The sequence below is a fragment of the Cervus elaphus genome, chromosome 21, assembly GCF_910594005.1.
Source record: "Cervus elaphus chromosome 21, mCerEla1.1, whole genome shotgun sequence".
In the NCBI taxonomy this organism is placed as follows: domain Eukaryota; kingdom Metazoa; phylum Chordata; class Mammalia; order Artiodactyla; family Cervidae; genus Cervus; species Cervus elaphus.
This window is the reverse complement of record NC_057835.1, coordinates 7213450-7230832: the sequence shown is the minus strand read 5'-3', so window position 1 is coordinate 7230832 and position 17383 is coordinate 7213450. Positions and strand designations below refer to the sequence as shown.

Sequence of the window (17383 nt, the reverse complement as noted above, 5' to 3'; positions counted from 1 at the left end):
CCCCAGAGCCAGCCAGGCTGTGGGGGGTGTGGGGGGCTGAGCCATCCAAGGGGCAGATTTTATGAGCTGGAGACGGCTGACTGCCGCTGAGTCACCGGCCGGGCTGGCCAGGGCTTGTGCCCGCGCTAAGGGCCGCGGGGCTCCCCCGGGCCCGGGAAGGCTGCTTCCCCAGGAAACCTTGGGGAGGGTCTCTGAGCTCAGCGGACACTGTGCGCGGCCGGGGCTCACCCTTTACCTCGGGGGGCTCTCCTCTGCAGGACCCCGGGATTCTGGGGTGGGGGTGCCGGAGCCCTTGAAGCTTGGGGAGACCCCCCTGAGGCCTTCAGTGGACACGAGTACACAGGGATGATCTTACCCTTGTCACCTCCTGACTCAGGCCAGGCTGTCTGTGTCTGGGGTCAGTGGTCAAGTGTTGGCTGGGTCAGGGGTCGAGACATCTTCTGGTGGATGGGACGGGAACAGTTTCAGGTGTGGTTGCCCCTTGAAGCCCAGTCTAGTGAAGAGACGCTCCCCAAGCCTGGAGAAGCCCCCTCACCCTCGCAGCTGGATTGTAAGCTTCTGCAATGGTGTCTTAGGGTTCACGACCCCCGGGGACCCGCTGCTCTGAGGGACGAGGTCACAGAAGCAGTTGAGCAGCCCAGGGGCGGAGGGTTAGGCGGGGGACACAGGGCAACAGCCAGGCTGCTGCTGTCACCACCCGGGGCCTGCCGCGCCAGACCGCATCCCTGCTCTCTCAGCCCGGGCCACGGGAGGACCCGCGGGAGGACCCGTGGGAGGACCTGGGGGGTGGGGCCAGGGTGCCTGTGGGGAGGGGGGCAGGCCAGCTGGGCAGGGGTGATCCCGAGAAGACGGGGGGCGGCTGGGGCTGGGCGGGTGGCCCTTCCTAAGAGGTCAAGGGCCACACACTCCCTGCTGTGCTCTGGACTCCCTGGGAGGACCCAGCACCCACAGGGGAGGCCATGTGGGGCGTTGGGGGTGCTGCGTGCATGTGTGTGTGTGTGTCTGGGTTGGGGACCCTTGGGCAGCCCTGGCTTCAAGCCCGGTTGGACCCCTCACTTCGGGCTCTGACCTTTGGTGTCCCCCAACTAGTTGGGGACAGTAAGGCCTGTGAAAGGCCCCAGGCCAGGCCCCTCTCCTCTCAGGAAGCACCCAGTCCTGCCACCACATGTGGGACGCGGGTGGGGATGCCCCAGGCCCACAGCCGCCGGTGGGGAGCTGGAGAAACCGGGGCGGGCTCTCAGGGGGGTGACAGGGGTGAGGAGGGGGTGGCTGAGATGCACCCCCTTCCCCCAGCCCATGTCCTACGTGGAGCAGAGCTGTTGGGGCTGGACGAGGGAGCTGGGACACGTCCAGGGCGCTGAGCAGGGCCTGGGGCACGGTGAGGGTGGGAACGAGCTCTGAGGCGTGAGGACCACCGCCCCCGGCCCCCTTGACTCTCTGAGCTACTCTTCCAGTCCCCGCTGTTACCCAGAGCCCCTCGGAGCTCATCTTGGGCCACTTTCGACTTTTACAGGTGCAGAAACTGAGGCCCAGAGAGTGACAGAGACCTCTTTAAAGGCACGCAGAGAATGGATCGTGGCAGGTGTTGGCGGGAAGCAGGCCTGGACTCACCGCAGCCCTAGCTCTTGGGCCAGTCCTGAGACACGAGGGCAGGGATGGGATGAAAGAGGACCCTGGGGGCATGCTGGTGGGGTGCAGGGGGACAAGGGATGATGCTGGGGTGCCGCTGTACGCGGGAGCCCCCTGCGTGTCCCTTCCCAGCCCGCACCTGGAGGATCGGCTCATTTCCTCCCCCCACCCCTGCAGGGAGAGGCAGCCTTCCCTGGTCTCCCCCAGAGGATGCTGACGCCTGGGCTGGAGGAAGAGGCAGGTGCTCTGGGTCTGTTCGATGCAGAGGCTACTGGGGATGGGGGAGAGGGTGGGAGGAGGTCCCTCTGGGGCTGGAGCCCCGCTCCCTCCCCCACGGCCCGCTCGGGACACTTGGCCCCAGCTGGGAGGGGCTCTGGTGGGGCTGCTGCAGGCGCAGGTGTGAGCCCCGGTCCGTGGCGGCCTGGGGACGTGTTGGGGGGCCCTGCCCGTCCCCCATTAAGTCCCAAGCATTGTGATACAGCACATGTCAGTGGTCACTGCATTGAGCCACTGCTGGATCATGACCTGAGGCTTGAAGACAGGTCTAAGGGTCAGTCACTCAAGCAACGGTGATGGTGCCCAACCGTGGCAGCGGCTAGAACTTCCGACGTGCATCATGGTGGAGCACGCTCGTGTTCCCCAACCCCTCCTCGAGGCACCCTTGTCACCATCCTTGTCTGATGGAGAGGAGTCCATGGCCAAGGTCAGGCAGCTGGAAGGGGTGGAGCTGGGGCTTGAGCCCAGACAGCCGGCCAGGTCTGAAATTGCGCGGCTGAGCGGGTCTGTGTCCTCTGAGGAAGCTTCCAGAACCATCCTCCGGGCATGCTGGAGAGTTCCCTACATCCCGGGACCAGGCCGGGGAGGGCGGGCTCCAGGCCTCTCCCAGGCCCAGGGCCCTGTCCTCAGCCCTGTCCACCAAGGCCGCCCCGGGCTGGGCTGAGCACTGGCTTCCGCGGCAGTGCTGGACCGGCCCCCTTGGGTCAAGAGTCGGCCACATCCCCCACAGGGCCTTGGGACCTGCTTTCTATTTCAGCCCTTCCCGGCCTCCGGGCGGCCTCGTGGGACCAGCATGCTGTGTCTGTCTCTGTGCCACAGGACTTAGAGGTTGGCCCTGGACGCTGGCGCTCTGCTCGCCCGCCCTGGAGTGGGAGCAGGGCTGTGAGGGGAGGGCCCCTGCAGAAGCCCCGTCCACCGTCCCCCACGGAGGGCAGTGAGCTCCCTGTCCCTGTGAGGGGCCAGAAGAGAGCCTGGGCGGGCACGTTCCGGAGCTGCTGCATAGTATCAGTGCCGGGCAGGCAGGAGCACTGGTGGCCGCGGGGGAGGGGGGCAGAGACCCCAGACCCCAAACAGCACTGATCCTAGGATTCTGATTCCGAACTGCAGAGATGTGGTCCCATCTAAGAGCCTGGGGTTGAAAGTTCCAGGCCAGGCCCTCCCGGGCTCCAGCCCCTGCCCTGAGAGAGAGGCCACCCTGGGACCTCCCCTCACTATCTTGTGGGAGGGGGGTGGCAAGCTCTTTGCCCCCACTGTTCTCTCAGCGTCTCTCTAGGTCCAGATCCTCCCTGGCGTCGAGGCCACCTCTTCTGTGAAGCCTGCATTGACTGTCTTCCCTCAGCCCCAGGGTTCTGAGAGCACTTGGGGCCTGAGTCATTTGTCTGGATTCCCGCATCAACTTGGTCTCTATCTGGATGTTTAGCTCCCCCAGATGAGGCCAGAATTTTACTTGTTTCTTTCTCTCTGATGCTCAGTATATGTGAAGGTATACAGTAGATCAATAAATGCAAATGCCCACTCATTTGAAAAATGGGCAGGCAGGATGGCTTGACTCCATCACAACGCGCTTGGCCCCCTTTCTTGCCTTTCCCAGCTTCCTCAGGGGGCCTTCCAGGTTGCTTTGCATCCCTGTTATAAACAGGGTGCTCCTCCTGGTGGCCGACCCCTCCCCTCCTGCTGCAGCTTCCTCTCGTTCTTGCTGGCCACCCCCCACCCCCGCCCCCGACCTCTCCTCCAGGGGCCGGGCGGCCGTCTCTGGTCAGTGAAGGGGTTGGGGTGGGGTGGGATGTACGGTCAGTACTGCCCCTCCCTCTTATAGGCAAGGAAACAGACTCTGAGAAGGCAGGGGCCTGAGACCACCTGGCTAATGGCAGGTGGAGCCAGGATTTGAACCAGGCACTCGGGGCGGGGGGTGACCCCACATTTCCCCACACTGAGCCCCTCCTTGCCACTGATGGGGTATGGTGGGTGGTGGGAGCCGGGGTTGGCCCCTACCTCTTGAGGGTGTCCTGGACACGTCCCAGCCTGCCTCCTCCCTGACGCTGGTCTGCCCGCCTGGGCAGCAGGGACAAAACCCGGCTGAGGGTGTCGGGAGGATGGCGGGGTCCTTGACCATGGGGGCCCCTCCCCTACTGCCCACCGCCCAGAGGAGCAGGCAGCGGGTGGGAACGGGAGGAGGGACGCTGTTTCTTTTGGCTAGGACAGTGGCTTTCCGGAAAGTTGGTGCCAGTTCTCTGGGCTGGTGAGTGGGGAGGGCCCAGGGGGTGGGGCGCCAGGGTGTGGGTGGACAGCGGCCACCGGGCGGCCAGACAGAGGTGCTGGTGGGACAATCCTCACAGCCCCCGCTCGAGGGCCTAGAGACCGACCTGCTCGGACACTGCGAGCTTGCGGGTGAGTCTAACTCAGAGCCCCTCAGCCATGACCGGCTGGACAGAACTGGGGTCTGTGAAGGTCCTGCTCAGAGTGAACCTGACCCTGCTGCTTGAGGATCTCAGCATGCTTTGCATGGACAGCCCCAGACCCCACGGCGGGGTCATGTCATAGACTGTGTATGTGTTCACTGTCTTTCTAAAGTTGAAGCCAGAGCACGTGGCCCAAAATGTTCATACGAGCAGCCGTGGATCTGACAGCCCCCTGCCTGCATTTTGCAGAGAATTGACCTGGGGCAGGTGGGGGTCTGCCCTGGGGGTGGGGTGTCTGCTCCCCGCCCACCAGGACCCCTGGCCTTGCTGAGGGGGTGTAGTGAGTCATCTCACACTAAGGAGGCACCTGCCCCACCCCCGCCCAGATCGCTGCGTCCTGAGCTGTCTTCTCAGAGGCCTCCCGGGGAGCTCAGCCTTCCAACCCTGCCAGCCCTAGCATCTGTCAGCGCTGGGCACAGACCCTCTCTGCCTCTGGCCTCAGGGCGCTTGCCCAGGAGAGGCTGCCCTGTCTCTCATGTGGCCCCCAGGGCCCTGGCCAGGCCCTCGGGAGCTCTGGTGGGTGGGAGACAACAGTACCAGACTCGGAGTCCAGGACCTGGGCTCGGATCCAGGCTCCGCGGCTGACCAGCTGCGGGAGGCAGGGCTGGGGTTCCGCGGTCTGAGCCTCAGCCTGCTCGCCTGCGGTGAGGAGCTGCGAGCCCCTCACAGGGGCTGTGCAGGTCAGGGCTCGGGGTGGGACCAGGGTCAGGGCTCAGTGATGACCAGGGCTGGGGCTCATTGTGTGACAGGTGAGGTCTTGGTCTGCGAAGAGAGTCAACATGCGTGTGTGACCGGGGTCAGGACTCAGGGTGGGACCAGGGCTCGTTCACTGGCGGGCGTCAGTAGTCAGGGCACCCAGCCCGCTTACATGCCACCCACCACCTGAGCACACACCACAGCTGTCCCTGGGACCTCCGTGCCCTGCCTCCCTGTGCCCGGCCCAGGGAGGTTTCACTTTCTGATGGGGAATGGGGGGAGGGCGCTGGGTCCTAAGGGAGGCCCCTCCCAAGCCCTCCCCTTCCTTCCCATGGAGCCAGGGTTATCTAGCATCTGCCTGGGAGGACCTGCTGGCTACTTCCTGCTTACAAGGCATGTCAGGAGGACAGAGGCCAGACCTCGAAGGTGTTTAGATGGGCAGGAGGGGTTGGCGTGGGCTGAAGCTTGAGGAAAGAGTGAGAGAGTCAGGGTGGGGACCAAGGCCTGGTTTCAGGCTGTCAGGACGCCTGCCCACGGTCAAGGGTGTTTTCTGATGGCTGAGCATCTGGTTCCCATCTCCTCCTGGGTGACCTTGGGCAAGTCAGGGGAGGGAAGGAGGGTTGAACTGAATGCCTGGGCCTGTGCCCTGCTTTCCTTCCGACGAGGGGCCTCCGGGCTCTGGCTCCTCCCTGACCTGCTCTTGGGACACGAGGTCAGTGTCCATCCTGGGCACTCGTCCCAGACCCCGCGCGTCAGGCCCTTCTCTGCTGGGGGCGTGTGAGAGTGCGCGCTCTGGCAGGGAGCTTGGTCAACAGCCACGGACGCAAGTGGACATGACGGTGATAATGACACTGACGGTGATGGTGGTGATGGTGGCCACTGATGACATTAAGACGACCATCAAGGTGGTGGCCACAGCAGTGGCAGCATCTCTGGCATGGACGGAGCCCAGACCGGCTTCCGGGCCTAGGCGGGCTTTCTCACAGGGAGCCGTAATCAAAGTGAAGCAGTTAGGAATGCATCTGCGGCAGCTAAAAGCCCCCTCCCCACCCTATGGCTGAAACAAGCAAGGGGGAGTGCCAGTCACCACAGGGCAGGGCTGGGTGGGAAGCAGCCTGATTCACGAGTCACTCACACCCCCGGGTTCTTCTCTGACCACTGGGGACAGGAAGGCCACCCGGGAAGGCAGGGTCTCAGAGACTCGCAGTGTCAGGGCCCTGGGGTGGCAGAACTGACGCTCTCACCCCCACCCCGGGTGAGAAGGGAGCTGGGAGTTGATGCAATTCCACTGTCCCCCAACGCCGTGAGCTGCAGAGTGTTCTGTGCAAAATACTTACATGTAGACCTCACTACGTGAAAAGGAGAAGGGGGCTGGCTGCCCTGGAGGCCCTGGGATAGGAGACCAGAGACCCCGTCCACCTCCTCCGCCCCAAGCCACAGCCTAGGGGCTGGGCAGAACCTGGGGGCTCCATGGCCGCCAGTCAGCCCCAGGAGAGCCCTTCCCCAACCCCAGCCACTAGTGGGTCCTGGGCAGCAGGGAGGACTAAAGTGGGGCCTCCTAGTGGAGGGGGAGGAGAGACCCCGCTGGGGAGGTGGGGTCTTAGGCCAGGGGTCACAGCTGACGGTCAGTTCTGGGTGGGACCTCCCTCACCTGGGGCGGGAGCAAGACCGGGGCTGGCTCAGCGGGCCCCATGTCTAGAAGCGATGGCTGCTCTGTCCCGCCTGCGGTTATTTGCGGAGGGGGCAGGCTGGGCATGGCATGGGTGGGGATGTGGCCTCAGACCACAGGGGGGCCCCCTAGGTGTGGGCCACCGGCCTAGCCTCTATCTCTCCCAGGCAACTGAGGGAGCAGCTGGGCAATCAGGTAATTCAAAAACACGGTCAGTAAGAGGAAGCTCTTAGAATCTTCTGTTCTTCTGGTTGAATCCTCTGACTCAGGGTTCTGAGTCTGGGGTCCTGGGTGGTTTCAGTGGATCCATGAATGCCCAGAATTTGTGTGTGAAACCGTCCACATGTGTCATGAGGGTCTGTCGGAGCCTCAGGGGTCTGAGGCCCCGAGCGAGTTAGAGTGGGGTGTGGTCCGGCCTCTCTGCAGACGGGGGGCCGCCCCTGGGGTCACACTGAGAGTCAGAGAGTCAGAGCCAGGACAGGCTGGGGTCGCCGCTGCTGAGCGCCTCTGCCCCGAGCATGGGGACCCTCCTCCTGGGGCTGATTTCTGCCCCCGGCCTGGTCCGCCAGGATGTTGGAGAGACTGGGCTGGGCCTCAAATGAGGTGATGAGGACATTTGGGGATGACAGATTTGAGCTCCAAGCCTAGCCCTTCGGCCTCTCACCTGAGGCCGGTCACTGGGCCTGCCTGAGCCCCGGTTTTACCCTCTGTGCAGAGGGCAGCAGTGTTTGGTGCTGGAGGAGCATGTGAGAAAACAGTTGTGTTTGGAGGTCCAGCTCGTGGCCATGCGGGGTGGCGTATGTGGGTGTGTAGCAGAATCACCTGGGAGTTTTGATCCAATACAGATGCCCAGGCTGGGCCCTGGGAAGGCTGGCTTCAGTGGCCTGGGTGGGCGCTTGGGCACCAGCATTTTACAAGGCCCCCCAGAATCCTGATGTGCAGCAGGGGTGACTGTCATGGGGCCAACCTTGGCTCCTGCCAGCACACCGAGAAGCTGATTGGAGCGGACACCTGACCGGCAGCCCTCTTAGCTCCCAGTTTCCATACTAGACTCTGGCTGACGCTTAGCTACTGCCTGAGGTCAGTCTCAGGATGGTGTGATCTCTTCCCTTCCATCCATCCATCCATCTACCCACCCCTTCCCCCATCCCTGCATCCCTCCATCTATTTAAGAACAGACTTTGTCTGAAACCTTGCAGATAATTATTTTTTCCTTTTTGTAAATCAAATCCTGTCTAAATCCCACTTCAATTCTTCCAGCCAGAGCCCCCACCACCCGCCAGCCTGCTCCTTGTCTCCGGCCTGCCGAGCAGGTTTGTTTAAGGCCGGCTGACACTTCTCCTGCGCCTCCCTGTGTTTACACTGGGCTGTCAGCGGAAACTCCAGGTGCAGGAGGGAGGCCTTGAGCTTATTCTGACTGGAGACAAGGGTTGTGGGGGGGGGCGCACAGGGGGCTTCAGGGCACCCTTCACACAGTGTCCCAGCTCTGTCACCATCCCTACTGTGTAGCTGAGTTCTCAGAGGCTCAGAGATTACTCAGCTGGCCAGAGACAGACCTGAGTCGTGGCCCCAGGCTCCTAGGTCCCTACTGCCTCAGAACTGGAGCCCAGGAAGACTTCTTGGAGGAGGTGACATGTGAACTGGCTGTCTGTGAAGACCGAGGAGGTGGAGGGAAAGGCGTCACTAGCAGAGAGAGGATATTGGGCTGTGACCATCCAAGGAAGGAGTGGCCAGAAAGCAGGCAGTGTGGGAAGCTCCGGGCCAGCCCCTTGGATCCCTCATTTACCTGCTGTGTGGCCTGGAGCATGTTACCTAACCTCTCTGTGCCTCAATTTCCTCACCCCCTAGAGGGAAGAGAATAGTTGTATTGACTTTTCAGGATCATTGTAGGGATAAAATAATCTAGGAATATAGGTGGGAGCTATGCTCACGAGTTTGGGCTCTGCCCTGCAGGAATGGGGGGCCATGGTGGGTGGCGGAGCAGAGCCAGAGCTGGGTAGACTCCTGAGGCTCTGAGATCCCAGGTTCTTTTTGTGTGGCTGGGTTGGGGGTTTTCACAGTGCAACCCTGTGACCAGTCAATCACCTACCCTCCCTCCTAGCCAGTGACTGGTTCAGGGTTGGGCAAGTGTAGACTGAAAGGTGACCAGGGGCAGCCTTTCGGGTTCCGGGCTTTCTCCTATTGCTGGAGAGGCAGGCAGCCTTTTTGTGACCATGAGGGGCGTGCCCCACCCGAGGATGAGGGCAGGGAAGGATCTCAGAGAAGCACACCCTGATCGACGTGTGCCGGGAGCTCGCCCTCTGTTTCCTGTTACGTGAGTTAACTTTCCTTCTGGGGGAAGCCCGTGTCATGCTGGGTTCTATCACTCGCTGTCGAAGTGCCTGTTTCCCACAAAGCCCAGCGCATCTTCCCAGAGCTTAAGCCCCATCTGCCATTCCCTGTTTAGAACCACGCAGGGCCCCCACCCCTTTACAGTGACAGCCCCAGGGCTGTGGCCTCCCACTGCAGTGGCCTCTGGGCTCCCCCCGACCACACCGGGCACACATCTGCCTCAGGGCCGTGGCTCCGGTGTTCCCTCAGGTTCCCTGCACTGGCTCACCCTGGCCTCATCGAGGGCCTGCCCAGAGTGCCCTGCCCAGAGCGGGTGAGCGGTCAGTGGAGGCCGGGCCCAGCTGCAGCCACACACAGCCTCGACTCCCAGAGGCCCGGCTGCTGAAGGTACATTTCCCACTCACACCGCGCGTGCGCGACCGGTTGGGGGAGGCGGGGCGGGGCTCCTGCTCCCTGGGGGCCTGGAGACCCACCAGGAGGGCGACAGAGGCTCGGCCGTCACATGAAGACACTGCGGTCCCCAGTGGGAGGCGTCGGGATCCACCCCCACAGGACTGCTCTCTGGTTCTTAAGCGCTCCAGCCTGGAAGTGCCCCCGTCACCCCACTTAGGGTCCCAGGGCTGAAGTCGGTGGCTCGGCCATGGCTAGTGTCGGGGGTGGGACGGTGACCGCCCCCCCGAGCCTGGGAGGGGCTCCCTGGCCACTTCACCTCCTCTGCCTGCTCCACAGTGTCCACCTGCTTTTATTCAGGAAAAATTCACAGAACAGAAAATGAACCATGTTCAAGTGTGTAATTCCATGGTGTTTGATACACAATGTCAAGCAACCATCACCTCCGTTTAGAACAAATCCAGACAGAAAAGAAACGTTGTACCCATGAAGCAGGCACTCCCCGCTCCCCGCTCCAGGCCGTTCAGTCCTGTCTGTGTCTGTGGATTGGCCCGTTCTGGACCCTGCGTGTTCAAGGAAGGACACGTGGTCCTTGGCATCCGGCCTCTCACTGAGCGTGAGGCTTTCAGGGTCCACGCCCGTGGTCGCCTGTGTCAGGCCTCACTCCCTCCGGTGGTGAAGAATGTCCCACGGCAGGGCGGACCACGCTGTTTTTCCTCTGATCATGTGACAGACCACCTGCGCTGCGTCCCCCTGGGGCTTCCTTAGTGGGGCAGCCGCTGGAGGCCGGGTTTGGTCTGAGTCTCTGGGCTCGGTCTTTGGGGCGCATACCAGGGCGTCACCCCAGAGTTCCTTCATCACACTGATTCTTCTCTGCAGTCACTGTTCATGCCGGCCTGCATTTCCCGCCTGAGACCCAGGCATGTTCACAATCCCTGCCTCCCCCAGGACGTGTGGGAGAGTGAGGGCCGTTTTCTTTTTCTTTTTTTTGCATGAAGGGCCTGCCCTCGGCTGGTGCCTGCCCAGATGCCCGGCATCATCCCCTGTCACTGTCTCCTCCTGGCACTGACATGGCACGCAGCAGGTGTTCTACTGAAGTTCGCTGAACCATGAATAGATTCGGAGAGATAACCTGGGCTTCCTGGGGAGTTTTGTTTGCAGAAAGAAACCCGCTGCTAAAGAAGTGATGAGCACCACACTGTAGTGGCCAGTCTCCTCTGCCAGTGCCCGGGGGGAGGGGTCCCGTCTACTGGTGGGCAGCCCCTCCCCCTGGGCCCAGAGCCAGCTGAGGGCGCCCACTGCCAAACGCCGTGTCTGGGCACAGGCGGGCTGGAGCTGGGTGGCGCCTGGTCCTTCCTGTCCCTCATAAATCGCGCCGAAGAAAATTCCCCAAAAGGAGTTTCAGATCCTGCTGTGCCCGGGACAGCAGGCTGGTCTCCCCCCACAGGGGGCATCTCCCAAAAGGAGTTTCAGATGCTGCTGTGCCCAGGACAGCAGGCTGGTCTCCCCCCACAGGGGGCATCTCCCAAAAGGAGTTTCAGATGCTGCTGTGCCCAGGACAGCAGGCTGGTCTCCCCCACAGGGGCATCTCCTCCCCCCTCTGCTTTCAGAGGAGCCTCCAGAGGGTCACCTCCAAGAACGAGGCGTTCACTGCCTCACCAAGAGTGGGGTCTACTTTTGACGGTTCTTTGCTAAGTCCCAAAGGGACGTGTGAGTCTCCCCAGCCCCACATCCCATAATGAGCCCACTCGACTCCTCCCTGCCCTGGGACCTCACCCTGGCTCTGTCCCCAGCTTTCACAGCTGGGGACATCTGTGCATCTGGAAGTGTCTTCAACACCCAGGCAGGTGGGTGGCTAGGCGAGCATCGGCGTTGGGGGCCTGGGTTGCCTCGGCTCCTCTGTTGCCAGGCGCGTTCCTGCAGCTCTCTGAGGCTCGGTTTTCTCCTCTGTTAAGTGGGAGACAAGGAGATGCAGCAGGAAGCGTGCTTGGCCAGGGCCCTGCACGTGATGAGTACTCAGAAGATGCCAGCCCCTGTCCTGACCGCGCCTCATGGGCCCCTGCTGAGCCCAGGAGGGACGTCCTGCGCTGCAGAGTGAAGCCCGGGCACGTCACCTGGCGTCTGAGGCCGTCCGGGCGCATCTGACAGTGCGCCCCAGTCCCGATGTGCCAGCTGCCTCATGTCCCCAACCTGCCCTGTGCTTTTGCACCTTTGTGCCTTTGCATCTGCCCTGCTTACCCGGGGGGCGGGGCGGGGGGGCGCGGCAGCCTCCTCCAGTCACCTAGACCCCGAGTGACTCCGCCCTTGGAGGGTGGGGCCGGGCCGGCTGCCCCTCCTGCCGCCCAGGGAGCCCAGCCACGTGGGCTCTCCTGGTAAGTGACGGTGCGGTGCAGCCTCCTGAGCGGTGGGCAGCTCCAGGGTCAGTGAGGGCTCTGCGGTCTGCACCCTCTAGCTGGGAGCCTCAGAGAGGTTCAGCACGGGGTATCCATTTGGGGTGCTCCTGTGATGGGGAGCTCACCACATTGCTAGGCCACACTTTCAGCACTGGCAGCTTCCTGGGGTGCCAGCCACCCCAGAGAGCCTCCTGCGCAGCCGTCAGCAGCCCAAGATGATGGTGTCTGTGATGAGTAGTGGGGTCTCCCCCCACCCCCTCCCCCGGGGCTCTCAGAGAGCCGCCCCAGGGAGCTCTGGCTGCGGACAGTCGGAGAGTCGTGCTGCCCCCTGGTGGCCACGGCCCACAAGGCACCGAAGCTCTCCCAGCCCTCGGCTGGGCTCACACTCCTGAATCCCTCACACCGAGGATGGGGGTGGGGGCCAGGGAGAAGACAGACACCCACCCGAATGTGGACAGTGGGCGTCTTCAGGCTCGGGGAGCCCTGAGGGTGGCCCCCTACAGCCCCTGGATTCATGCAGTCTTTGTCCTGTGTGTGGAAGGGTTCGGGACCCTCACACTCATCAGGTATGCTTGGCTCAGACCTGCTATCTCATGGGAAGTGTTACTGTCGGGGACCCCGTGACTCTGACACGAGGCCACATGTTCCTAGGCTGCCCTCTGTTCCTCACAGGCTCCCCCGGGGGGCTCTGCAGGTCAGGACAGGCCAGGCTTGTGGAGACCTTGCTGGACAGTTCCCACGGCCCCGGGGCCCCCACCCCGCTCTTACCCACCTCTGACTTTCTGGATGCCGGCCAGCTGCCCCGCCATCCTCTGGGTCTCCTGGGCCCTTGGACTCTCTCTGCACCATCCCACTCTGTGAGCCGCTTGCTCCAGACTGTCAGGAGCTCCTGCCTTTGAGCCCTGTGCTGAGGGCGGGGAACTGGGGGACCTACCCTGGGGGTGCCCCACATTGGGGGTGAGCTCACTGACTTGCTGCAGGCCGCCCAGCTGCCACTGCTGGCTTGCTGGTGGTCTGGGCTGCCCTCCTTCCCCCAGGCCTCTGAAGCCCCCACCCTGACCTGGACCAACCTGCCCTCCCCCTTCAGGCCTCTGGGGGAGGGGCGTTTCCTCCTCCAGGAAGCCTCCTGACCTTGTCTCAGCAGAGACTGCCATCCTGCCTTCCACAGGCACCGTGTCCCGTCTCTTGTGTGCTGACTCCCGTGCGGTGAAGTGAACCTTTCGGGGCCCCCCGAGGCCCCCTGACTGTGGACTGCACCCAAGAGGGCTCCCAGCTCTAGCCACTGTGGGCCTCAGTTGCTGAGATGGGCAATACATTGAGCCAGGCCCTTCCCACCGTGTCACAGCGGAAGGACTGGCCCTCTCGGGTGGACTGCTGGTGCTGTGTGTGGCAGGGGTTCTGACGCTCAGACACTGAGCGACTAACTCTTTCACTTTCCCTTCCGGCCCCTGGGGTAGAGAGGAGACAGAGAGAGACCTGTCCTCCATGGGCCCACAGCGGTGGAGGGGACAGACTCAGACACATCGGGGGCCCCGAAGAACTGAGACCAGAGACCGCCCCCAGGGCTGTGCAGAAGCTTTGCAGGGCTGCCAGTGGGCCTCGGCCAAGGCGGCGTCCTGCTCTTCCCATCCCAGTCCCTCCCCGGGGGTGCAGAGGCTCAGCGCCAGCCCCTGGGTGTGTGGTCTGGCCCCTCTGTGCCTCATTTTGAACTGAGTGGGGGGGTTCCTGCCGGCACATTTCATTGCTACCATCTCTCTGGAGTCCCAGGTCTCCAGGGTGGAGAGGAGGGGCTGGGCAAGACCAGAGACATAATTTCCAGAGCCCAGCATGAAATGAAACTGTAGGCCTCCCAGTTCATAAGCACTACCCTCAGGGACAGTCGGTCAGTCAGTTCAGTCGCTCAGTCATGTCCGACTCTTTGTGACCCCATGGACCGCAGCACGCCAGGCCTCCCTGTCCATCACCAACTCCCAGAGCTTGCTCAAACTCATGTCCATTGAGTCAGTGATGCCATCCAACCAGCTCATCCTCTGTCGTCCCCTTCTCCTCCCGCCTTCAATCTTTCCCAGCATCAGGATCTTTTCCAAGGATTTCTCAGTTCTTTGCATTAGTATTGGAGTTTCAGCTTCAGCATCAGTTCTTCCAATGAATATTCAGGACTGATCTCCTTTAGGATGGACTGGTTGGATCTCCTTGTTGTCCAAGGGACTCTCAAGTCTTCTCCAACACCGCAGTTCAAAAGCATCAATTCTTCGGCGCTCGGCTTTCTTTATGGTCCAGCTGTCACATTCACACATGACTACTGGAAAAACCACAGCTTTGAATAGACGGACCTTTGTTGGCAAAGTAATGTCTCTGTTTTTTAAAATGCTCTGTGGTGCCGGGGACACTAGAGCACTAAATACCCTGGGCTGAGCTCAAGCGCCAGGGCTCACTGCGCTGGCCGTGCCCATAGGCACCACGAGGGGGCGCCCCCGAGGTGCGCCTGATGCCTATTCTGGGCCGGCGCTGGAGGAGTCCACACCAAGCTGTCACCGCCCCCAAAGGTACTGGGAACACAGGCAAGATGAGTGTCCGGGCCTCCTCACTGCCGACACCCCTAGTGGACTGGGTCCTCTGGCCACTGGCTCTCTGTTGCAGCTTCTCCGATGGAGGGCTCAGCTTGTGCAAAGGCCAGGAGGTGGGCTTGACCAGGTGCCCTGGGGACACTAGGGACTGACCTAGAGGTCGCCAAGTACCCCAGGGGGGCCTGCAGATGAAGGTGGCCACAGTACACCTCCCCAGAGAGCCTCGCCCAGAATGGCCCAGCTAAGTGTCGGAACTCCTGGCCCACGGACGCCCAGAGAGGGCAAGTGGTCTTTGCTGTTTCAAGCGGCTAAGCTTGAAGTGACTGTTTCTCAGCATCAGTGAGTTCAGTTCAGTCACTTAGTCGTGTTTGACTCTTTGTGACCCCATAAACCGCAGCACACCAGGCCTCCCTGTCGATTACCAACTCCCGGAGCTTGCTCAAACTCATGTCCATCGAGTCGGTGATGCCATCCAGCCATCTCATCCTCTGTCATTCCCTTCTCCTCCTGCCTTCAGTCTTTCCAGTGAGTTAGCTCTTCGCATCAGGGGGCCAAAGTATTGGAGTTTCAGCTTTAGCATCAGTCCTTCCAATGAACACGCAGGACTGATCTCCTTTAGGATGGACTGGTTGGATCTCCTTGCAGTCCAAGGGACTCTCAAGAGTCTTCTCCAACACCACAGTTCAAAAGCATCAATTCTTTGGCGCTCAGCTTTCCTCACAGTCCAACTCTCACATCCATACATGACCACTGGAAAAACCATAACCTTGACTAGACGGCAAAGTAATGTTTCTGCTTTTTAATATGCTATCTAGGTTGGTCATAACTTTCCTTCCAAGGAGTAAGCGTCTTTTAATTTCATGGCTACAATCACCATCTGCAGTGATTTCGTGTATCTGAGCAAAATTCTTTCTAAGCATAGTGAAAGTGAAAGTGAAGGTCGCTCAGTCATGTCCAACTCTTTGTGACCCCATGGACTATACAGTCCATGGAATTCTCCAGGCCAGAATACCAGAGTGGGTAGCCTTTCCCTTCTCCAGGGAATCTTCCCAACCCAGGGATTGAACGCAGGTCTTCCACACTGCAGATGGATTCTTTACCAGCTGAGCCACAAGGGAAGCCCATTTAAATGTCTCATTGTTTGGAGCCTGGTGGGCTACAGGTCATGGGATCACAAAGAGTGAGTGACTAAAACAACAGTTCTTTAATGTTTTATTTTCTGGATATAAGGGATGTTTTCTCTTTTCTCATAAGTTATTTATAATTTATACCAAGTAGTAAATTATACCATTGTAAACAGAAATAAAACATTAATTTTTTCTCCCCCCAAAAATGTCTTATCATTTAAGAAACTTGATTGTGTTATTGGAAATTTGGGGACAAGAGACATGAACCCTCAAGGCCCTGTTCTCCAAGTCTGGCTTCCTCTTCATATTTGCAACAGCAGAGCCCACGGTGGGGACCTGGGCGCAGGAGGGTCACTCGGGTGATCCCAGGTAAGGGTGGGAGAGCTGTCACACAGGGGCCTCATGGAGATCTCTCGGCGCCTCCGGGGCCTCACGGGTGTTCTGGACACCCCCGGGATGGTCTGTCTGCAGGAAGGAGGCTGGGGAGGACCGCAGGTGAGGGCTGTCCTGGGTGTGCACACCTTTGGGGCCTGGTGCACACTGGGGGTGGGGCACTGTCAGGGGGAAGGGAGTCCCACTGGACTCGGGATGTGCCGTTGCTCTGGGGGCTGAAGTGGGTGTGATGTGGCCACCAGGGGCCAGTCCCTGAAGTTACTCTTCTTGTCCCGTACCTTGCACCCAGCGTTTGCATATGCCTGGCCTAATGTTCAACCAGAAGCTCTTTGGGACTTCCCTGGCTGTCCAGTGGTTGGGACTCTGTACTTCCACTGCTGGGGACATGCAGATCAAGGACCACGCAGGACCATGCAGATAGGATCGGGGTTCAATCCCTGGTCAGGGAACTAAGACCCCACACGCTGTGTGACACAGCCAAATAAACAAAAACCCCAAAGAAGCTCTTTTTTTTCTTTGCTCATGTTTGATGCTGGGGCCTGAGGACGATTCTGGAAGGAGCGTCCTAAGAACATGTACTGAGTGCTCAGTGCCAGGAGCAGCCAAGTCAGCATCCAGCCTCATCTGCAGAGATGGAGCTGTCCCTCTGACCCCATCACAGATGAGGGGATGGAGGCAGGAAGAGGTTAAGACGTGTGGTCTGTCCACTGGTGGTGGTGGGGGGCTGCCCACTGCCCATGGCTGGCTCCCAGCCCCTCCTCAGGGCCCTGCCTCCTCTGGGGCCAGGCCTGCTGGGCTGGAGGCTGCTTTCTGGAAATCCACTTAGCACTGACCTCGTCTTTGTCCTCCTTGGAGCTAATCTGCTAATCCTGCAACCCCAGTGGCCCCTCTCCTGTCCTAACCCAGTTCCCCTGCAGGTCCTCCGCCCCAGCTGGCAGCCATGCTGGTGGGGGGGCAAGTCCAGTGACTGGGGGTAGGTAGGGTGGGACCCTCAATCCCAGGGAGGATTTGGGCATTAGGAGTTCAGGCTGAGATTTCAACTCTGCCTCTCCCTCACTTACCTGTCACCTCTGTGGCCCCGTTCCCATGTAAAGGAGATCAGTTCCGAGCGAACCATCCTTACTACGAAATCACCATTCAGCTGTCTCCCTTCAAGCCTCACCCATTCCACTCACAGTAGTGTCTGCTTTCCCCAGACCTGAGCTTGAATCTCAGTTCTGCCTTTTTTTTTTTTTTTTTGCCACATCACGAAGCCAGGATTGAACCCTGGCCCTGACAGTGAAAGGGCCAAGTCCTGACCACTGGGTGGTGGTGGTTTAGTTGCTTTGTCGTGTCCGACTCTTGCGACCCCATGGACTGTAGCCCACCAGGCTCTTCTGTCTGTGAGATTTTCCAGGCAAGGATACTGGAGTGGGTTGCCATTTCTTCCTCCAGGGGATCTTCCCCACCCAGG

The 17383-nt window shown here is 60.7% G+C and overlaps 2 long non-coding RNA genes across 2 annotated transcripts; one reads left to right on the top strand and one right to left on the bottom strand.

Annotated features, from left to right (window-relative positions):
* Positions 1-326: 326 nt before the first annotated feature.
* On the bottom strand, positions 327-15877 carry LOC122679652. The gene is made up of 4 exons (XR_006336470.1): positions 15865-15877; positions 11996-12001; positions 9203-9218; positions 327-1849 (listed from the first exon to the last, which is right to left on the bottom strand). It is a non-coding gene; the product is annotated as an uncharacterized LOC122679652 (long non-coding RNA).
* On the top strand, positions 1844-3435 carry LOC122679651. The gene is made up of 2 exons (XR_006336469.1): positions 1844-2733; positions 3168-3435. It is a non-coding gene; the product is annotated as an uncharacterized LOC122679651 (long non-coding RNA).
* Positions 15878-17383: the final 1506 nt, after the last annotated feature.